Genomic DNA, 18,367 nt, shown 5'->3' with positions numbered 1-18,367 from the left:
TCTTCTTCTCTGGAAGTAGACATCACATGAGTTGCAAGACAGGTTCCTCCTGTGCCGAGTTATCCTGGGAAGATCCAGCCTGCTCTCAGCCTGCTTCTTCCTCTCCTTGGCCTCTATACGCACATATCTTTTCTCCTTCGCAGACTCTGCCATCCAGTTGTAGAAGAGAGTGGTTGAGTGTGAAGATAGAGTCGTGTGTCCTTCCTTCCTCCCAGGTCACGTAGGACTGGGGGTGGGTGATCACTGCAGCATCCTCTAATCTGAAGGTGCTAGAGGATCAAAGAAGCAGGAGGAGATCAAGACAAATTAAAAACTATGCCAAAACTATTCCAGATGAAAATCCATTAACTGCTGATTTATGGTTTGGTGACCCACGATTGTTTGCTGGCTGGTAGAAGTGAGGCTGGAATCTGTTAGTTTCTAGGTGTGTTTGGAGAAGCCCACACAGCTCTGAGAAGTATTTCTTGTTGAGGCTAGATTAAGTAAAATCTTTCCAAGTGGCTTTTCTGGATTAAAGAATATTCTGCAAAGCTTCTCCGAGAGAGGTAGCACCATTAAAGATGGGGCTGATATAACCTGGTACCTGGCACATGAAACATCATGTGCCACTTCTGGATGGCATCCCAAGGCACAGCAGGGATACTGACCACGTGTTAGGCCCACGTTTACTCTAGTGGATTCCCGAGGCTGTATTAAAGAACGAGGGTTTAGTTAGAAGCTAAGAATCAATCACAGCGATGGCTCAGACAGACTTACACTGTGAACCTCTCTGGTCTCACTGCCTCCTTGGAGCAGCCACAACCAGAAATTCCTGCCTGGATGGGCCCAAACTAGAGACCCTAGTTCCTCAATTCACATTTCCAGTGCTTTCTTGGAAAGACATCAAACTAGAGCGGAAGAAATATTTGGCCTTGGTCCAAAGAGACAACAAGGGCAATAATCTGGCCCAGAAGCCAGAACAAACTTTGTGCTCTTTTGTTCTCCTCATCTTCCTCCTTCCAGTTATTTCAAAGTGGAGTAGGCTCTGGACCCAACTGAATTTCTAGACTGACGGACAGAGGTGGCAGACATCCACTCTGCCTGATCTCTGTGAGGGGCAGTCATCTCCTAGACTCTGCTTCACGCTCCTCACCTGGACCGAGGGAGAGACTATCCTTCACGTGTGGGTGTCAGAGAAAACGGGGCTCCTTTGGCACCGTTGTCATGTATCCTGCTATTTCACTGCAACAGGAACACCTCTGTGCTGCCTTCTGCCAACCCTAACTTCCTCCGAAGCTACCCGACCCTGTCTGTCATCATCTGTACTGCCGCTCAGGTCCTTCTTTTGATCAAATGCCATCTCCTTCTCCTTCCCACCATCAACAAAATGGATAGTTCTTTACTCTCCTCAGCTTATTTTTCCTTTGTACTACTTGTAGATCTTGCTTGTGCCATGCATCCTTTAATTACAGATTTGTTTGTAAACAGAGCTCATCCTAAGAGCCCCATAAAGTAAGGACTGCCTTTAACAAATCCTTATAACTTCATAAAAGTCTAGTCTGTGGCCTGATCATAGGAGGAGTCCATAAAAGTAAGTTGCATTGAAATTAATAAATTGGATTAAATTCACTCATGTCCTTCAAATGCCTTTGTTGTTGAAGGTGTCTTATTGCCTTCATCAAACAACAGGCATTTATTAAGGCCTTCCCCGCTAGACCCTGGGGGAATTACAAAGAAAGCCTCCACTGATATAGTCTCTCTGGTGCTTTGACTATTTCTATATTTATAATTTTCTCTAAACTATTTGCAGAAACTTTCTGAAGTGCAAGGAATTACTTTTTTTTCTGTGCCCACCAAGTACTGATCACAGGGCCTGTGTATATATCATTTCAGTCAAACTCATCATAATTCTATAAGATTGATAGTTTTAGCCCATTTTATAGCTGAAAAGGTCAAGGTTAGGATATGTTAAGTATTTTGCCTGCAGTCACACAGTTAGAAAATAGCAGATCTGGGATTCAAGCCTAGTTCTTTCTGGCTCCAAGAGCTGAGCCTTTCTCACTATACTCTTCTGTCTCTTAGTGAACCTCACCTTATTTATCTTTATGTATCAAGACCCTAGACTTACACAAGGTAGGTACAAACCAAGTGATTGAGGAATAAATGAAAATACAGTACTCAACTCAAGGAATTTATTTACAATCTAGCTACAGAGTCAATACATAGAGGGGCTAAAAAATAAATAACAATTCAAAAGATATATAACAGTCCAGTACAACAATAAAAAAACTGTCATAAGACTGTATAAGATTAATTGCCAAATGAATGATGCAGATAATAAATGCTAGAATGATCTGGAAAGCTTCATGGAGAAAGAAGGAGGTTCTTAAGTACAACTTTCATATTCATGAAGTGCCTATTCTAGGCAAAACCTTATATGCAAAGATTAACAAAACTCAGTCCCTGATCTCCAAGCACTTTGAGCATAGATGGGGAAGGCCAGTAGGGAGGTAAGTACAAAATGAATGTTGTTTTCAAAATGGACAGGGCCACTGATAGACAGGGGAGAAGAGGAAATAGCTGTCCAATCACCTTCCCTTGTTGTCCTTTGCCCGTGCTCTCCTAAAAGACTATAGTAGAGCCTTGCTACTCAAAGCGTGGCCTACGGACCAGCAGCATCAGCCTCATTTGGAAACTTGCTAGAAATGCAAAATCTTGGGACCAACCCTAACCTACTGAACTAGAATCTGCATTTTAACAAGATCCAGAGTGGGTCAAGTGTACACTGAAGTTTGAGAAGTGCTGATATAGGGTGCAGAGCATTTAAGCAGCTGGCCCTCCATGACTCTCCCCATCCATGCCACCTGCCCTACTCCAAGGCTGTGCTATCCTCCTGGAGGCAGTTTAGTGCAGCATTTGAGGAAGCAGGTTCAGGAGTCTTGCTGTCTGTCCTTCCATCAGTGTTGATGGATAACTTCTCCCTCTTCTCCTGTACTAGATCCCCTCCCCCAAATCCCTGACTCATTCTCACCCCTGCAGTTCACTTGCTGCTCCAATCTCTTCTGTTCCAAAAGCCCGATAAATGAGAATTACTCTTGCTACTCAGTCCCCTCAAATGTCAAATTCTCTCTGGTGCTGCTGGACGTGTCAAGGAGAAGGAATTATCTTTGTGGTTAAATATAGACTCTGACTCTCTTTCCCCCACGCCCACCCCAATCCCCTTGAGTCAGAATCAGCAGCAAGAGGAACAGAACAGAGAGAATGTTCTGCTTCTTCAGATGGGAAGGTATTGATCAGGCAGAGAAGAGAAACAAAACAAAATATAAAAACAGGAGAGAAAGCAAAGGCATTCAAGTCTCAGATGCAGCCAGTCTGGATACAAAGGGGCTGTTTTACTAGACATGGATTTCACCTTCAAGTACAAAATGCAAAATGTGAGGTAGAAAATCTGAGAAACCAAAGCAAGCGTTGAATACTTGGCATTTGCAATAGGAGACATATTAGCTGTGTTGTTTGAAAATCAAACTGATAGTTTTTCACGATAATTTTAATAGAAGGAAAAAATGTTCTAGCCAGATTAAAAGTTGGAGGTACTCACCATGGACAGTCTGGTGAAAAAAAAAAAAAAAATGAGGCTTCCAAGTGGAGAGAAAAGGAAGTGAATGGGAAAGAGTGAGAGCTTCACTCCTTGGTGTCTGAGAAAGTGTACCACATATTTTGCGGATGCGTCCCATGCATTAATTCATTTAATCCTCACAATAACACTATGAGGAAATATTATTCATCTTATTTTATAGTTTGACTTAAAGAGATGAGGGAAATTGCCCAGTATCAATATATGCACACATATAAACACAGCCGATCCTCAATATTCACTAATTCTATATTTGAGAACTCACCTACTAGCTAAAATTTATTTGTAACCCCAAACCAATACGCACAGAATTTTTATAGTTATTGAAAGACATGTGTAGAGTGATGAAAAATTAGAGTTGCCCAAAGTGCACATTCTCAGATAAGGTTGAATGAGGTGATTTCTCCCTTCTCATTTCAGCTCTCATATTGTAAACAACTGTTCTTTTCATGGTCTGTTTAGTGCCACATTTTTTATGTTTGTGCTTTTTGCTGATGATTTCACTGTGTAAAATGGCCCCAAGCACAATGCTGAAGTGCTAGTGTTTCTAAGCACAAGAAGGCTGTGATGTGCCTTCTGGAGAAAATATGTGTGTGTTAGTTGGATAAGCTTCACTCAGGCATGAGTTATAGTGCTGTTGGCTGTGAGTTCAATGTGAACAAATCAACAATATACAGTAAATAAGGTGCCTTTAAACAAAAATGCACATAATAAAGGTTATGTGTTGATCAAGGGATGAAAACTGTCATGACCAGAGACTCACAAGAACCGAACCCTGCATCTTTCCTATGAGCGATGGTTCCATAATCACTAATTCATATTCATGGCAACTTTATAGGACAAAAAAGCTGCAAATAATGAGAATCAACTTTTTTTTTCACTTTCAAGTAAAATTACACATACATATACACATACATATACACGTACATATTTATCTTCAAGGATACTCCTGGAATGGAAGACTTTGAAAAACCACTTGAGAGAAGAGGCAAGACCTCTAGGGAACCCAGTAAACTACCTTTTAAAAAACCAAACTCTGAGTAAATGTCAGCTTTTGTTTTGCTGGATGAGGGCTGTAAGTGTGGGGTCTTAGTTGAGCCAGGGGCTCTAGCAATCCTCCTTCTCTGCCCTCCCCTTCATCAACTAAGTCTGTGTTGACCATAGCTTTTTAAAATTTTTAGATTGAAGAGGGGCTAAATCATGAGTCTTCCCTGGGTGCCCATAGGTCCCTGCCCAACACTGTCCCCATGGCTGTGGTTAGAAACTCAGATGTGTCACACTCTAATCCCATGCTCTTTCCCCTACATCTGTTAACATCTGCAATGTCCAGCAGCTTCCTATATCTTGAATTCTAGGACTTTGGGGAATAAGAAGAAAGATAGTTTTTTGGGGGGGTTAATTTTTTTTATTATGTTATGTTAATCACCATACATTACATCATTAGTTTTTGATGTAGTGTTCCATGATTCAGTGTTTGCGTGTAACACCCAGTGCTCCATTCAGTATGTGCCCTCTTTAATAACCACCACCAGGCTAACGCAACCCCCACCCTTCTCCCCTCTAGAACCCTCAGTTTGTTTCTCAGAGTCCATAGTCTCTCTTGGTTCGTCTCCCCCTCCGATTCCCCCCCCTTCATTTTTCCCTTCCTGCTATCTTCTTCTTTTTTTTTTTAACATATAATGTATTATTTGTTTTAGAGGTACAGGTCTGTGATTCAACAGTCTTACACAAATCACAGCACTCACCATAGCACATACCCTCCCCAATGTCTATCACCCAGCCACCCCATCCCTCCCACCGCCCACCTCTTCAGGAACCCTCAGTTTGTTTCCTGAGATTAAGAATTCCTCATATCAGTGAGGTCATATGATACATGTCTTTGTCTGATTGACTTATTTCACTCAGCATAATAACCTCCAGTCCCATCCATGTCGTTGCCAATGGCAAGATTTCATTTTCTGATGGCTGCATAATATTCCATTGTGTATATATATACTACATCTTCTTTATCCATTCATCTGTCAATGGACATCTTGGTTCTTTCCACAGTTTGGCTATTGTGGACATTGCTGCTATAAACATTGGGGGGCACGTACCCCTTCGGATCCCTACATTTGTATCTTTGGGGTAAATATCCAGGAGTGCAATTGCTGGGTCATATGGTAGCTCTATCTTCAACTTTTTGAGGAACCTCCATACTGTTTTCCAGAGTGGCTGCACCAGCTTGCATTCCCACCAACAGTGTAGGAGGGTTCCCGTTTCTCTGCCTCCCCGCCAACATCTGTCGTTTCCTGACTTGTTAATTTTAGCCATTCTGACTGGTGTGAGGTGGTATCTCATTGAGGTTTTGATTTGGATTTCCCTGATGCCGAGCGATGTTGAGCACTTTTTCATGTGTCTGTTGGCCATTTGGATGTGTTCTTTGGAAAAATGTCTGTTCATGTCTTCTGCCCATTTCTTGATTGGATCATTTGTTCTTTGGGTGTTGAGTTTGATAAGTTCTTTATAGATTTTGGATACTAGCCCTTTATCTGATATGTCATTTGCAAATATCTTCTCCCATTCTGTCGGTTGTCTTTTGGTTTTGTGGACTGTTTCTTTTGCTGGGCAAAAGCTTTTTATCTTGATGAAGTCCCAATCGTTCATTTTTGCCCTTGCTTCCCTTGCCTTTGGCAATGTTTCTAGGAAGAAGTGGCTGTGGCTGAGGTCGAAGAGGTTGCTGCCTGTGTTCTCCTTTAGGATTTTGATGGACTCCTGTCTCACATTTAGGTCTTTCAACCATTTTGAGTCTACTTTTGTGTGGGGTGTAAGGAAACGGTCCAGTTTCATTCTTCTGCATGTGGCTGTCCAATCTTCCTAACATGATTTGTTGAAGAGACTGTCTTTTTTCCATTGGACATTCTTTCCTGCTTAGTCGAAGATTAGTTGACCGTAGAGTTGAGGGTCCATTTCTGGGCTCTCTATTCCGTTCCATTGATCTATGTGTCTGTTTTTGTGCCAGTACCATACTGTCTTGATGATGACAGCTTTGTAATAGAGCTTGAAGTCCGGAATTGTGATGCCACCGGCTTTGCTTTACTTTTTCAACATTCCTCTGGTTATTCAGGGACTTTTCTGGTTCCATACAAATTTTAGGATTTTTGTTCCATTTCTTTGGAAAAAGTGGATGATATTTTGATAGGGATTGCATTGAATGTGTTGATTGCTCTAGGTAGCATTGACATCTTCACAATATTTGTTCTTCCAATCCATGAGCATGGAACATTTTTCCATTTCTTTGTGTCTTCCTCAATTTCCTTCATGAGTATTTTATAGTTTTCTGAGTACAGATTCTTTGCCTCTTTGGTTAGATTTATTCCTAGGTATCTTATGGTTTTGGGTGTAATTGTAAATGGGATCAACTCCTTAATTTCTCTTTCTTCTATCTTGTTGGTGTATAGGAATGCCACTGATTTCTGTGCATTGATTTTATATCCTGCCACTTTACTGAATTCCTGTATGAGTTCTAGCAGTTTTGGGGTGGAGTCTTTTGGGTTTTCCACATAAAGTATCATATCATCTGCAAACAGTGAGAGTTTGACTTCCTCTTTGCTGATTTGGATGCCTTTGATTTCTATTTGTTGTCTGATTGCTGTGGCTAGGACTTCTAATACTATGTTGAATAGGAGTGGTGATAGTGGACATCCCTGCCGTGTTCCTGACCTTAGTGGGAAAGCTCTCAGTTTTTCCCCATTGAGAATGATATTTGCTGTGGGTTTTCCATAGACAGCTTTTATGATATTGAGGTATGTACCCTGTATCCCTATACTCTGAAGAGTTTTGATCAAGAAAGGATGCTGTACTTTGTCAAATTTTTTTCTGCCTCTATTGAGAGGATCATATGGTTCTTGTTCTTTCTTTTATGAATGTATTGTATCACATTGATTGATTTGCAGATGTTGAAACAAACTTGCAGCCCAGGGATAAATCCCAGTTGGTCGTGGTGAATAATCCTTTTAATGTACTGTTGGATCCTACTGGCTAGTATTTTGGTGAGAATTTTTGCATCCATGTTCATCAGGGATATTGGTCTGTAATTCTCCTTTTTGATGGGGTCTTTGTCTGGTTTGGGGATCATGGTAATGGTGGCCTCATAAAATGAGTTTGGAAGTTTTCCTTCCATTTCTATTTTTTGGAACGGATTCAGAAGAATAGGTATTAATTCTTCTTTAAATGTTTGATAGAATTCCCTTGGGAAGCCATCTGGCCCTGGGCTTTTGTTTCTTGGGAGATTTTTGATGACTGCTTCAATTTCCTTAGTGGTTATAGGTCTATTCAGGTTTTCTATTTTTTCCTGGTTCAGTTTTGGTAGTTGATACATCTCTAAGAATGCATCCATTTCTTCCAGATTATCTAATTTGCTGGCATAGGGTTGCTCATAATATGTTCTTATAATTGCTTGTATTTCTTTGGTGTTGGTTGTGATACCTCCTCTTTCATTCATGATTTTGTTGATTTGGGTCATTTCTCTTTTCTTTTTGATAAGGCTGGCCAGGGGTTTATCAATCGTGTTAATTCTTTCAAAGAACCAGCTCCTAGTTTCGTTGATCTGTTCTACTGTTCTTTTGGTTTCTAGTTCATTGATTTCTGCTCTGATCTTTATTATTTCTCTTCTCTTGCTGGGTTTAGGCTTTATTTGCTGTTTTTTCTCTAGCTCCTTTAGGTGTAGGGTTAGGTTGTGTATTTGAGACCTTTCTTGTTTCTTGAGAAAGGCGTGTATTGCTATATACTCTCCTCTCAGGACTGCCTTTGCTGCATCCCAAAGATTTCGAACAGTTGTGTTTTCATTTTCATTTGTTTCCATGAATTTTTTAAATTCTTCTTTAATTTCCTGGTTGACCCATTCATTCTTTAGTAGGATGTTCTTTAGCCTCCATGTATTTGAGTTCTTTCTGACTTTCCTTTTGTGACTGAGTTGTAGTTTCAAAGCACTGTGGTCTGAAAATATGCAGGGAATGATCCCAATCTTTTGGTACTGGTTGAGACCTGATTTGTGACCTAGGATGTGATCTATTCTGGAGAATGTTCCATGGGCACTAGAGAAGAATGTGTGTTCTGTTGCTTTGGGATGGAATGTTCTGAATATGTCTGTGAAGTCCATTTGGTCCAGTGTTTCATTTAAAGTCTTTATTTCCTTGTTGATCTTTTGCTTAGATGATCTGTCCATTTCAGTGAGGGGGGGCTGTTAAAGTCCCCCACCATTATTGTATTGTTGTCAATGTGTTTGCTTTTGTTATTAACTGGCTTCTATAATTGGCTGCTCCCATGTTAGGGGCATAGATATTTACATTTGTTGGATCTTCTTGTGGGATAGACCCTTTAAGTAGGTTATAGTGTCCTTCCTCATCTCTTATTACGGTCTTTAGTTTAAAATCTAATTTCTCTCATATAAGGATTGCCACCCCAGCTTTCTTTTGGTGTCCATTAGCATGGTAAATCGTTTTCCACCCCCTCCCTTTCATCTGGGCATGTCTTTGGGTCTAAAATGAGTCTCTTGCAGACAGCATATTGATGGGTCTTGTTTTTTAATCCAATCTGATAGCCTGTGTCTTTTGATTGGGGCATTGAGCCCATTTACATTCAGGGTAACTATTGAAAGATATGAATTTAGTGCCATTGTATTGCCTGGAAGGTGACTGTTACTGTATATTGTCTGTGTTCCTTTCTGGTCTATGCTGCTTTTAGGCTCTCTCTTTGCTTAGAGGACCCCTTTCAATATTTCTTGGGGGGCTGGTTTCGTGTTTGCAAATTCCTTTAGTTTTTGTTTGTCCTGGAAGCTTTTTATCTCTCCTTCTATTTTCATTGACAGCCTAGCTGGATATAGTATTCTTGGCTGCATAGTTTTCTCATTTAGTGCTCTGAATATATCATGCCAGTCCTTTCTGGCCTGCCAGGTCTCTGTGGAGACGTCTGTTGTCAATCTAATGTTTCTACCATTGTAGGTTACAGATCTCTTCTCCCGAGCTACCCTCAGGATTTTCTCTTTGTCTCTGAGACTTGTAAGTTTTACTATTAGATGTTGGGGTGTTGACCTATTTTTATTGATTTTGAGGGGGGTTCTCTGTGCCTCCTGGATTTTGATGCCTGTTTCCTTCCCCACATTAGGGAAGTTCTCGGCTATAATTTGCTCCAATATACCTTCTGCCCCTCTTTCTCTTTCTACTTCTTCTGGGATCCCAATTATTCTAATATTGTTTCTTCTTATGGTATCACTTATCTCTTGAATTCTGCCCTCGTGATCCAGTAGTTGTTTATCCCTTTTTTCTCTGCTTCTTTATTTTCCATCATTTGGTCTTCTATATCACTAATTCTCTCTTCTGCCTCATTTATCCTAGCAGTTAGAGGCTCCATTTTTTATTGCACCTCATTAATAGCCTTTTTGATTTTGACTTGGTTAGATATTAGTTCTTTTATTTCTCCAGAAAGGTTTCTCTAATATCTTCCATGCTTTTTTCAAGCCCAGCTAGTATCTTTAAAATCATCATTCTGAACTCTAGTTCAGACATCTTACTAATGTCCATATTGATTAGGTCCCTGGCAGTCAGTACTGCCTCTTGTTCTTTTTTTTTGAAGTGATTTTTTTTTCTGTCTTGTCATTTTGTCCAGAGGAGAATAGACGAATGAGAGAACAAAATGCTCACAGGGTAACAATGACCCCAGGAAAATATACACTGAACAAATCAGAAGAGACCTGAAACTGGGGGAAGAGAAAGGGAAAGAAAGAAAAAAGAAAAAAAGAGAAAAAGAAAAAGATAAAAAGAAACAAAAAACAAAATATGATCAAATATGATCAGGCTGGTGCATAGATCAGTGCCACCCGCTAGATTTTGGGCATATTTTGGTCTGTTAGAAGAAAGTGTCTCCCAAAATTGTAAAGAAAGAAAAACTTATATATGTACAAAAATAAGGGTAAATATGATGAAGGGATGGAATATGAATGTAAAGATGAAAATTATAAAAGATTTTATAAAAGGAATTGATAAGAAGTTGGTTGAAAAAAGAAAGAAATGAATTTAAAAAAAGGGGGGGGCGAGAGAATGTGATCAGGCAGGAGACTAGAACAAAGCCATACCCTAGAGATTTAGGGTATATTTTGGTCTGTTAGAAGAAACTGTATCCCAAAATTTTAAAGAGAGAACAACTTATATATACATATATATATATATATATATATATATATATATATATACCAAAAATAAGGTTAGTTACTATGAAGTGTTAGAATATGATTCTAAAAATGAAAAATAAAAAAGATTTTTTTAAAAAGGGATTGATAAGATGTTGGTTGAAAAAGAAAAAAGAAAAATTCAAAAAAAATAGAAAAAGAAAAAAAAGAAAATTAAAAAAATTAACTTTAAAAGACTAAAGGATCATGGGAAAAAAGCCATGAATTCTATGTGCTGTATACCCCTAGCGTTGGGGTTTTGCCATTCTCATTGATTGGTAAACTTGGTCTTGGCTGGCTGTTCTTGCTGATCTTCTGGGGGAGGGACCTGTTGCCATGGTTCCCAAATGTCTTTGTCAGAGGCGGAATTGCCCCGCCCTTGCTGGGTCTGGGCTAAGTAATCTGCTCGAGTTTGCTCTCAGGAGCTTTTGTTTCCTGTAAACTTTCGGTACAGCTTTGGAGGACAAGAGTGAAAATGGCGGCCTCCCAATCTCCGCTCCAGAGGAGCTGAGAGCTCAGGGCCCCGCTCCGATACCTGGGATCTCTGCTGCACTCACGCACCCCCAGTCTTTCTGTGACCCCGAGGGTCCTCAGACCACACTGTCCTGCAAGGGTTCCACGCCCCACTTAGCCACTGGAGCGACATCCCTCAGCGGAGCCGACTTCTAAAAGGTCCGATTTTGTGCTCCGCGGCTCTATCACTTGCCAGAAGCAGCCGACGGAGGCCCCCTCCCCCGCCATCTATCTTCCTGAATATCACCTCGGATTCACTTCTCCACTTGTCCTACCTTCTAGAAAGTGGTTGCTTTTATGTTCAGAGAGTTGCTGCTATTCTTTTCTTCGATCTCCTGTTGAGTTCGTAGGTGTTCAGAATGGTTCGATCCCTATCCAGCTGAATTCCTGGGACCAGATGAAATTTAGGTCTCCTACTCCTCCGCCATCTTGCTCCTCCCCCCAAGAAGAAAGATCTTATCACCTTGTATTGAGCACAAGTCACTCTCCTCTGCTTCTCTGAGCATTGTCTTCTTGCCAGGTCATCCTAAAACAACACTGGAAGCCCTTGGAAATGCCATGTTTCAGCCAAGACTAGTGGGTATTTTTCTAAGAACTGAAAAGTATCCTGTAAGCCGAGTAGCATATGACTACTTCAATGGCTTTTACATATCTTATGATGAGGTATGTTTCATAGTTTTATTGTTTCTCTGCTCCATAATTTCATCAGACTCATCTCAGCTCTGGCTACTGTCCTTTTTCTCCTTTACAACCTACTTCCACTTCTTTCCATTCAGTCCCCAACTCAGTGTGTTCTTCCACCCCAACCATCCCATTCACCAAGTGCCAAAATCAGCGAACACCTTTCATTCTTTGTTTTATCCTATCCCTGTTTAGACTTTGACATCATTGACTCTGTCCTCATTTTTTGAGGACTTGTGGAATGAGAAGATAAAACCTAGGGAGAGAGAACGTTAGAGCAAGAAGGCCTCTAGAGACCATCAGACCAAATCACTCAGTTTCCAGGGGAGGAGGTGAGTAACTTGCCAAAACTCATGGCTCCAGCTGTTGGATGAGTTCCAGTGCTGTCTTTCCTGTAGCATCTGGTCTTTCAGTCTACAGCTCCTGCTATTTCAGCTTGGTCTCTTATCCAAGCATTACACGGGTCTGACCCTGGCCAACTCCATGATTGGCTGGGCTGGAGTACGTTCAAGGTGATAGATCTGTCTTTTCTGTCACTTTACTCTCTGTTGCCTCCCAGGGGCCTCTACCCCTCAGGCTGGCCTTTTGCTGATCATGACACCAAAGAATCAATACCAAGAGGAGAAGATTGCAAGGCCAGGCAGAATCCTTGAAAGTGCCATGCCGCATTGATAAAGGTAAACTGATTAGAACTTACAGAGTTAAAGACCTTTGGACCTTTATTCTGTAGAGCAAAACAGTTGCCAAGCTGTAAAGGGATATGCATTTGGGGGTATCTTCTCCTTAAGCCTGTGCATTATCATTTGTCCAGATACCCAGATCAACTTCCTGTGCCCGCTTCTAATGGTATCATGGGTCCTTGCATGTGGAAAGGCCCACTCCATATACAGTATTGGTAAAAAGACAAGACTTTTAGAACAAAGAGGGAGGAAGGGAGGGAGGAAAGAAAGGAGAGGATTAGTCAACTTAAGTCATCCCCACATTTGGCTGCTGTAGCGTGGGATATTCAGTTCAGGGAAAACTCCCTCTCCTTATAATCAACAAAGAGTCCTGGACTCTAACTTCTACATGCAGAGCTGCTTCTTTGTCCTTGTGCCTTTGGGAGGACTCCTGATGCAGATGGAAACTGGGTGGAATCCATCATATTGCATACACTGCACCATGGGATTTAATTCATGTAATAAGCAGCCCTGAGCTCTGACAGGGCACAGATACAATGGACTTAAAAGATGGACCTTTGTTTCTACAAACCTCTAAAGTGCCCTCAGAATTTGAAAGGCGCAACCATGTTGAAGGGTTTTCTCTTTTTTCTAACTCACCAATTTTTTACCAATAGACTTCAAATATCATAACAGTCTAATTCCTGTTGTCCTTAAACTTTTCATTTCTTTTTATAGGGCAGCCAAAAGCTAGATTGTCTTTATTAAATTGAAGGAAGTAACGCATGTGGAAAATGTTTTGCTAAATGTAAAACACGCTACAAATGTTAGTCATTGATATTGTCACTTATGAGCCAGTGCTGATTCTCATTAGGAAGAATTTGGTGAACCTGTCTCCCACTTAGCCACCCTCAGCATGTTATTTTATGATGGGGAATAAGTCGGGAAGAGAAAAGAAGCACTAAACCTTCCATATGCCACATGCTATCGGAAGGGGGAATAAAACCCTATTTAAAGATTTCTTCATTCAGCAAATATTTATTGAGTCGCTATTTTTGGGAGCAATACAGAAGTTCACTAAATAGTTTCCCCTCAAAGACCTTAGTGTATTATAAGAAGATAGACATTTAAAAAAAATAAACAATAAACATACAAAAAATTGTAAGTACGATGAAGAAATAGAGCAAGGTGCCAGAAGAGAATATACCAGGAGGCCTGAATTATACAGGAAGAGAGGCTCAAAGATGAGTAGAGTGCCTAACACTGGAACATGCTAGGTTTGTATTTATTGAGTGAATGAATCAGTAGTAAATGCATTAATTAATGGTCTCTCCGCATAAGTGATATTTAAGCTGAGAAGTGAAGGATGACTAGGAATTAACCAAGAAAAAGAGCTTGGGACTTTTAAAGAACTGAAAAAGGCCAGTAGAATGGTGAGTGAGGAAGAAGGTGGTGTGAAGGACAGAGGCTGGTGGGCGGTGGATCGTGCAGGGCACCACAGACCCCTGGCAGGGGCTTGTTTGCTCTAGCTGGCATGGCTAGCCTGGGAAGCTTTAGCCCGGGAGGAACTTAATCTGATTTAATCTCTAAAATGATCACTTCGGCTGTTGCTTGAAGAATGAAGGGAGGGTTGGGACACAGGGACGCAAGTAGGGAGACCACTTAATAATCTTTGTAGGAGTCTAGATTAGTGACCACAGTGGTGTGAGCTAGGGCAGAGGCAGTATGGAGAGAAATGAGCAGACACACCCACGAAGTCCGTTGAATGTAGAATTAAGAAGCCTTTGATGACTGATCGGGGGCAGTGGAGATGTAAAAGATTGCCTTGAGGTTCCTGGCTTGGGCAACTGGGCGGATGAACTTGGGAACACTGAAGGAGTTTGGAGTGGTTGGGGATCATAATTTTAATTTGAGAATAAGAAAAAAAAACATCTTGGCCAGCTGAGAGCAGCATGTCATGTCTGGAGAGTGACATGGGGCAGAGCTACAATGGTAACTTCCTTTTTCTCTGTGAGCGGTGTTTATGAATACATCCTTCAACAGCACCTGGTGTGGAACAGGTTCTATCAACTCTGATTAGATAGTACAACACGGCACAGAGCTCTTCTCCGGGCTCAAAGAGACCAGGAAGGAGGAAGCACTGTTTTCATGTGCCGGGGTTTCAAGATTCGCTCAAAAGGCAGCATTTGTAAAATGAACTAAGCTATGATCCGTTGCTCACTTTTCCTTACCCTGGCCCTCCCCTCTCTACAAGGCATTCTCCTTTCCATGATTCTTTTACTTCTGATAACATTTTAGAGAATACCTCGATTGCGTGATAATAGTCTTTTTTTAATTGTGTTAAAATATACATAACATACAATTTACCCTTTTGACCACCGTCAAGTGTACAGTTCAGTGGTATGAAGCGCATTCGCTGAGGGGCAACCATCACCACCATCCATCTCCAGAACTCTTTTCATCTTGAAAACAGAAACTCTGTCCCGGTTAAACAGTAACTTCCCATCCCCCACTTCATGCTAATAGTGGTTTTAACTTAGTTGTAACATTTTTTTAAAGATTTTATTTATTTATTTGTCAGAGAGCAAGAGAGAGCACAAGCAGGGGGATTGGCAGGCAGAGGGAGAAGCAGGCTCTCCACTGAGCAAGAGCCCGATATGGGGCTCCATCCCAGAACCCCGGGATCATGACCTGAGCTGAAGGCAGATGCTTAACCAACTGAGCCCCCCAGGCATCCCTAGTTGTAACATTTTTAATTGCCTTATAAAGAAAGATCTCTCGCCTTGGCTGGGGCAGATTAGACCATAGGCAGAGGAGGCGCGAGCCAGCCAGGCAGGGTTCTGTCCTGGATGAGCATCAGTTTTCTCTGGGGATGGCAGCTGGAAGAGAATGACAGAACCCCAAATGGGAACCAAAACTGGGGGTGGGGGGTCAGACCCCAGCACTTTGCAAAGTCACAATTCTCTCACCAGCAAAATGTGACTTTCTGTGCCTTCTGGGATAAAACCTGAGCATTACTGTGTTTTTGTTTTAATGGGTTTATTGAGATACAGTGCACCAATTTAAATTGTTCAATGGTTTCAGCCTATTTACGGAGTTTGCAGCCATCACCCCAGTCAATTTTAGAATACTTTTTTTTTATTTTAATTTTATTTTATTATGTTAAGTTAGTCATCATATAATACATCGTTAGTTTTTGATGTAGTGTTCCTGATGTGGTGATCCATGATCCATTGTTTTCGTATAACACCCAGTGCTCCATGCAGTACATGCCCTCCTTAATACCCATCACCAGGCTAACCCATCCCCCCTCCCCCCTCCCCTCTAAAACTCTTAGGTTGTTTCGTGGAGTCCATAGTCTCTCATGGTTCATCTCCTCCTCCGATTCCCCCCCTTCATTTCTCCCTTCCTTCTCCTAATGTCCTCTGTGCTATTCCTTATGTTCCACAAATAAGTGAAACCATATGATAATTGACTTTCTCTGCTTGACTTATTTCACTTAGCATCATCTCCTCCAGTCCCATCCATGTTGATGTAAAGGTTGGGTATTCATCCTTTCTGATGGCTGAGTAATATTCCATTGTATACATGGACCACATCTTCTTTATCCATTCATCTGTTGAAGGGCATCTCGGCTCTTCCCACAGTTCGGCTATTGTGGACATTGCTGCTATGAACTTTGGGGTGCATATGGCCCTTCTTTTCACTACATTTGTGTCTTTGGGGTAAATACCCAGTAGTGCAATCGCTGGGTCATAGGGTAGCTCTATTTTTAATTTTTGAGGAACCTCCACACTGTTTTCCAGAGAGGCTGTACCAATTTGCATTCCCACCAACAGTGTAAGAGGGTTCCCCGTTCTCCACAACCTCTCCAACATTTGTTGTTTCTTGCTTTTATCACCCCAGAAAGAAACCTATTAGCAGCCACACCCCACCCTCTCCCACTACCCACCAGGTTGGCTGCCTGGGCCCTAGGCAACTATTCATCTACTCTCTTTCTTTCTGGCTTTGCCTATTCTGGACACTTCACATAAATGGGGGCACACCATATGGGGTCCTTTATGACAAACGTTTGTTTTGTTTTAAGAGAGGAATGCATTGCTCTTTCTAGAGGATTTCCCTTAGTAAGCAGTGAAAAACAACAGCCCTGACCCCAAATCACAGCCAGACAAGTTGGGAGAGCTGCAGTGTTCCAGGGGCTGCCAGAAATAGCTCGTCCCTCCGGGTTCCCCGGGGACAGGGAATCAGGATTTCAGAGCTCCCTATGTCATCACTTTTTTTGAAAAGCATAAAGGCCCTTCCTTCCAGCCCTGGGGGATTCCTTGGGGCTCCCCGCTCCAGGTGATGGGAAAGCCTCAGGCCTACAAGCATTTCAGGTCACAATTCTCTGCCCTTTATCATTCAGGGTTATACTAGAAGCGGGAGCAACTCAGGCTGACTTGCTGTGGAACAGGGACCAAGCAACCTCCCCAGTGCCTCATGGCAGAGCTACCAGGAAGATTTTCCCCTAAAAATACACTTCTGCTGGCACTGGAATTCCTTAGATAGCAATTCTTTTCTTTGGCTAAATCATAAACTCTCCCTCCACATGTTCAGCGCTTTTGTTTCCCGAGCACTTGGGCACATATTGCCTTTGTAATATCTTTCATTCTATTAGTTTTGATAGAGCACTATCCATCTGCTTCCTTGTAACGAGATTGTGGAAGATGAGGTGCTTTGCCTCATTGGTGCTCCCAGAACATTTTACACTTACCTCTATTATAGCACTTAGCACCTTTTATTATAGCTATTTGTTTACACAGTTTACTTGCCCCTTCAGACTATGAGCTATCACAAGCAGAAGCTTCTGACCCACTTGCCCCTTCAGACTATGAGCTATCACAAGCAGAAGCTTCTGGACCCAACACACTGCAGGACACATAGTAGGTGGACAGTAAAAAATGGCGGGGCTCACAACCCAGTTTACAGGAAGAAGACCAGGCCTTAAGCCTGTAAAGATAGAAAGTGATTTCCTGAAGGACACAATTCAGTAAAACGCTTGAACCCAAGTCTTGTTACCTTCAGACTCAGGGCTTTTCACTTGGCAGCGGTGCTTATAAACATGCGTGTGTTGTTCGCAGTTTACAAAGGGCGTTCATATAGATTGTCTCAAGTGACCTCCATAATAGCCTCGTGAGGGAGGGACTCCATTTTTGAACTGAACAAATAAGGAAACAGTCTCAGAGATGTCAGGCAATTTGCCGGGCAAACCAGCCCCCCAGAAAGGCTTTGCAGAACTGTATTTAAATGCTAGTTCTGTCCCTTCTTGCTCGTGATTTAACTGAGCCACGGTTACTTCATTTCAAAAATGAGAATTGTAAACCCTGCCTTGCTGGAGTTGCTGAGATTTATAGATAATGTAAATACATTGCTTGGCTCATAGTAAGCACTGAATGCATGGTAACTATTCCTGCTGCTAGCTGGAAGTTGGAAGCTAAAAGTTGCGTCTGCATTTTCTAAAGAAGCACTTCTGCTCTTGTAGTCAATGCCCGGGGAAGGATAATACTTTAAGACTGGACTATCAGAGCAGAAGGTATAAGAGTCCAGTATTGGGGAGTTAATACCAGAATAGAGAGGGGAACCAAAATTTGGGCTGCAGGGGAGGAGACAAAGATAAATGTTACTGATCCAAGCATTTTTTTTTTCAACATGGTCTTA

Source organism: Eumetopias jubatus, unplaced genomic scaffold, assembly GCF_037043125.1.
Source record: "Eumetopias jubatus isolate StellerSeaLion01/CBP00866 unplaced genomic scaffold, mEumJub1_p1.0 scaffold_12, whole genome shotgun sequence".
Taxonomy (NCBI): domain Eukaryota; kingdom Metazoa; phylum Chordata; class Mammalia; order Carnivora; family Otariidae; genus Eumetopias; species Eumetopias jubatus.
This window is presented reverse-complemented; position numbering follows the sequence as displayed.